We start from the raw sequence: 5,683 nt of genomic DNA, 5'->3' as shown, positions 1-5,683 counted from the left end.
AATAACTTTTTAAATCCATGCTATTTAAAAATTTATTTCAAAACAATACTTTCCAACTACATGAACATAAACAAACATACATAAACAAAACACTGCTGACTTTGAATATTAACCGGTTAGGCACTGATTTTATTCCGGGGAATACCTCAATTGCAAGACTGATTCTAGTGTGGGATGTTAGAAATTACGTACTCATCTTTGTAACTCAAACTTGTGAAAGCAAGATGAAAACAATTATAGCAATGTATATCCTAAATTTAAAGACAGCAGAAAAAAAAACAAAGGGAATAATTGAGTGATAAAAGTGTAGCTTAACATAAAACTTTATCATAATAAAAAACAAACCATATAGCCTCTCACTTCATAACATTATACAGAAAAATACTTCATAACAAAAAAAGAGTATTAAGAACAAAGCCCTATAAAACTTGAAATACAGGATATGTACAATTTAAGAACACTCAACTTAAGAACTGCTTGCAAGTATGCGTGAGCAGGAGCCATCACTTGGGCACCAGGGTGGGTCCAACACCTTCAATAAAACACCAGGCACTGGGTGGGGTACCAGGTCTCCCTCATACTTCCTTACTCCCAGTGCTGCTCTGATACTGCCATCACCCAATGCTCAAACTCTTTGTGCTTTCCTTACAAACCTCCCACCTCTCATCCTTAACCTTTCGAATCTTCAGGCGAGGTTACACAAGGGTCAGCAAAATTTTTCTGTAAAGCGCAAATACTGAATACTTTAGGCTTTTCAGCCTACAAGGCAAAATCAAGAATATCATATAGGTACTTAAGAAACAAGAGAGAAAACAAATTTTTTGACAAATGTGAAATATAATAACTGACTACAATGCTTCATAATAGAGGTCTGCTACTGAGAACAATGGAATTATTTCGAGGGGTAACATTTTGCTTCATTGGTCTTCAGAATCAGTGCTCCATCAAATCAACTGCAAATGTCACCTATAAAAAACAGGCTTAGCTTATGGGCTGTACAAAACCAAGTGAAAGGCTGGATTTGGCCAGTGGGCCACACTTTGACAAGCAGGTGAAGAATCAGAGGGACAGGGGTGACTCTGGGCTGCTACTGTAACTACAATATGCACCAAGTATGCTTTTGTTCACTGCTTTGGGAGCCTAACCACAATTCAAACGGAAATAAAACAGGAGTTTCAAGCAAATTATCTTTACATGTATAAGGCAGAAACTTTCAAGGTTACAGGTTCTTCAATATAAATATTTCCCTGGTGGTAACTAAAGAATTATTTGTAGCCCGGCCGGGTGTGGCTCAGCCGCTGAGCATCAACCTAGGATCCAGGCGATCGGGGTTCGATTCCCAGTCAGGGCACATGCCTGGGTTGCGGGCTAGGCAGCCGATCAATGACTCATCATTGATGTTTCTCTCTCTCTCTCCCTCTCCTTTCCTCTCTCTGAAATCAATAAAAATATATTTTTTTAAAAAAAGAATTATTTGTAAACTGTAGACAATTTTTTAAATTATATTAGGTATTAACTAAAAAGTAATGTGATAGAACAGAAGAAATAGAGCTTATATCTGCCTAAACTTTCTTTCCAAAAGACCTAAGGAGCCAAAAAGCAATGGTTATGTGAAAGGAAGTGAAGATCACTACAACACTTCCTTTGTTCTAAAACTTTCCTACACAAAAATAAACAGCAATAACCTTTAATTACTCAGTAAAGGAGAAAGCACTTCCCATCTTCCAGTTCAGGGGTGAGCAAGCTACATCTCATTTCTCATTGTTATACTGCCTGCAAGTTCAGAACAGTTTTATATTTTTAAATAGTTGGGGGGTGGGGGACTTTTAAAATAACCTTTTGTGACACATAAAAATTATATAAAATTCAAATGTTGTCCAAAAATAAAGCATTATTAGAACACAGCCACGCTCATTAGTTTCCAAATTGTTTATGACCATTTTTTTGCCTTGCAACGGCAGAGTTGACCGGTAATGACATCCAGTCCTTTACAGAAAGTAATTGCCAACCCATGTCCGAGATTATCAACACTTTCATAAATAAGAGAGGTTACGACTGCCAAACTGAAAACTGTCCCTGAAACAACATAGTGAATGTTTAAACACTAAACCAAATACTTATAGCCTACAAGTATATTGTGACCTATAGGTATCACTGTCATCAACTTTGGAAGTATAACTATTTGCATAGTGATTATATAGGAATATATATTATATTCTTGAAAATAATGGTCTAAGTGGAAGAGCAAACAAATAAGTTTAGACACTTGTAAAACATAATAGGGCTTTGGTATGGAACACCATTTAAAAAACAAACTTTTAAAAAATAATTAATGCTTTTAAGCATTATTTTCTCTAATTGCAGTTTAACAGTGGGTCAAAGTAGTTCTTCACTCCATTCACAAATACTCCAATATGAAATATCAATTATTAGCAATTTCCATTTTTTCAAGGTAAAAGAAAAAGTTCATGTACTCACTGTACTCACTGTAAATTCTGCTAAGTATTCACATTGTGCCCAAGGCCAGGAACTATAAACCTAGCTCACAACTCCTGTTGAGTTGGCACAATGGCACATTAGCACATCTGCATTGTTTTCTATTTCTCACAGTTCCCATTAGCTCCCACACATTGTTTGTGTAGAAAATGTTCCCCAAAAGAAATTTACAGTCTGAACTTTTGTTTTTTTGTTATATATTACTATATTTCAGAGGGGGCATTATTTGTAACACCTGAGAACGTGGAAATTCAGGGCATTCCAGATAAATCCTTTGTGAATATCAGGAAGCTATGGCAACTGCAATCTTGTTAAGTTTATATATTTCTAAATGGCATAACATATCTATAATACGATCGAGGCACAACAAATAAGTATTGGCAGTAGCCTAAAATGATAAATTGTTACAACTATTTCAGGTAATGACTTGGACTCCTTTCAAGTTCACTCATTAATCTTGCTCTTCCCATTCTGTTAGTTATCAAAACAATTCTGGTTTTTCCCCTTTACTTCCTGTGTTGTTACAAAAAAAGGCTCTTAAGGCTGCACGTACTTGAAATGGGAGAATGCATAAAAGAAGCATATGCAACTACAGGCAATAATCCTGGGCAGGGCTTAAATGAAAAATGAGACTCCCCAACCAGGAAACTAATTTGGCACCCATGCTTTAAACACTAGTTTAACATTTATTCAGAGGTGAAGCCAAGTGCACTATGGGGGGAGGGTGAAGAAAGAACTGGGTGTCACCCAACCCCTCCTAGCCACTGCTCTACAGTCCAGAAATTCAGCTCTGGTCCTAACTTACCCTACTCAGCAAAACAAACGGGCTGCGGAGTTCACCGCACTCCCCCTCAGGAAAGGCCAGTCAGTCATTAAATAGCACTCTAAAGTTAAACAGCACTCTAAAGTGCCATTCCTGCGGAGAAGGGGGTGGACCTCCTCACCTCCCACCCAAAACATCAGTCTTCCTTCTCACCACACAACACTGTCCTTGGGGGGAACTCTGTTAAGGACTGCTTTCCGCATCTCGTCACGGTTTCAGTGCCGCTTTAAAGCCCCAATGATGTTTTTACTGCCAGTCCCATGGACCAGCCGCTTAAGCTCTGCACCTGGAGCACGCCCTCGGCCTCGGAGCATCTCGGCGGCGGGAGGCGCCGCTGAGACCGCAGGTGCGGGGACCCTGGCCGGACGGGGAGCGGTCCTGCCTCCCGCTGGGCCGGACGGGTCCAGCCGGGACCTGCGCCCCGGCCCCTCTCCGGGTGGGCCGCAGCCCGGGCCTGTCTGAATCTGGTTCCCAGACACCACCAGCTCGTTGAGGCCGCTTGTTCTGGAGCCGCCGAACTGTCCCGCGCGGAGTCCGCCCCGGGCAAGGTAGCCGCCGAGGAAGGCTGGCTGTTCGGCGGCTCCACACAAACTCCTGACTCCCGGCGCCCCAGCCTAGCTCTGGGGCCCCGCGGGCGCCGAGGGCCCTGGGGCGCGGACAGGTGCGGACGAGCACTGACGCTCTTCTCCCACCGCCCCCCGCGGGCTCGCCAGTCCCGGTGGCACCAGCCTCACCTCTTGCGGCTGCCATCTTCCCCAGACCGCCCCTCGCGGAACTGACGCGCGCCCCTCCGCGCCCGCCCGGCCAAACGCCCGGGACCGCCTCCTGTGGTCATAGAGACGAGCACGCTCGGCCTAGAGCGCCTTGCCGGCCCGCTGACCGCCGGCTTCCGGGCCAACCAGGCACAAAGATGAGGCTCAGAAAGACGAGCTTCTCCTGAAACTGAGACGACGCGGACGCAGGAGAGGGCTGTACGGCTGAGTCCTTGCTCACAGTGCATAAAACTCATTTGGAAGGCGTCCTTCGATAAAATACAACTTCCAGAGGAAGTGGAGCCAAGGGAGAGGAGCGTTGCCTTCTGGGAATTGTAGTCTTCACCAAGGTGATTTGACAGCAAATAAGGACTTGCTGTTACACTTAGTGATTTATGCCGGTCAAAGCTACTGTAGAAACTCCCACAACTCATAAAACAACAGAAACTACTTTCGGCAACGTTGTAACTTCCATTCCCTTCCATTGTTACTGATTATTTAAACTTAACATAATTTATATTTCATATTGTTCAGAAGTCTTGTGCCTGTGCCCTTATCGTCAGCATGGGTTATATTTACCTAGCCAGATATCCCAACTACATGATCGTCGAACAACAAAAGTGCCTTGTCGGTGTGGCTGTGATTGAGCATGGACCCGCACACCAAGAGGTGGCTGATTCGATTCAGGTCAGGGCACCTGCCCTGGTTGCTGGTTGACTCTCAGCAGGGGGCATGCAGGATGTTGATGTTTCTCTCTCATCGATGTTTCTCTCTCTCTCCCCCTCTCCCTCTCTAAAATCAATAAAAACATTTAAAAAAAATATTAGACTTGTCAACAGACATTTACTTATACCTCTGTAACTCCACCTTCTATAGAGAATATTAATTAGCATTAGCAATGTTAGAAATAATTTATTGGAAAAATGAATGGCTTTCAAGATATGTGGAATGGTTAAAAATACTATAAAGGTACCTCATCCCTCAAAGGAACAGGGGTACAAAATCCTGAGATGCCCAGCAGGCTATACCTTCTATAGAATGGCATTTCCCAAATGACTTTAAAGGTTTGAGTGGTTAATATCACATACTATTGTCTTATCATTAGATATACATACCGATATATCTAGTCTAGTAACATTACTGGAAAATTTTGCATGCCATATTAGCATCACATTAATATTAGGAGAGGCTCCTAGGAGACCACAGTTGACTTTGTAGAGTCAGACATTTGATTAATTTCACTTTGGAAGTGTTGGACCTTCCCTCTACCTGGTTGTGTATTTGCCCACTGGTGTTAATCACCTCTTCCTATAATTGGTACAGTTCCCATTTGTAGAATTATTCAGTTCCCTGCTGTGTGTGTTTTTATACATACACAAACAAAAAACACATGTGTACTTGAAATTACTTTTAAAAATTAAAATATTCTATCATACATTATTTTGTTTTACAACTAATACTTTGTACAGTTCATCTCGTTTCATTTTGGATACCATTATAGTCTCAACTTAATTTACTATAATTCTCCTTTTGGTGCTCCAAGAATCCGAATATGGCCCTTGTAAGCCTGCTCCTTTAAGCCTGCACAAGATTTCTGAAGCTTTTTTAAAAT

Source organism: Miniopterus natalensis, chromosome 5 (genome assembly GCF_054644295.1).
Source record: "Miniopterus natalensis isolate mMinNat1 chromosome 5, mMinNat1.hap1, whole genome shotgun sequence".
Taxonomy (NCBI): domain Eukaryota; kingdom Metazoa; phylum Chordata; class Mammalia; order Chiroptera; family Miniopteridae; genus Miniopterus; species Miniopterus natalensis.
Note: the sequence above shows the minus strand (reverse complement) of the source record.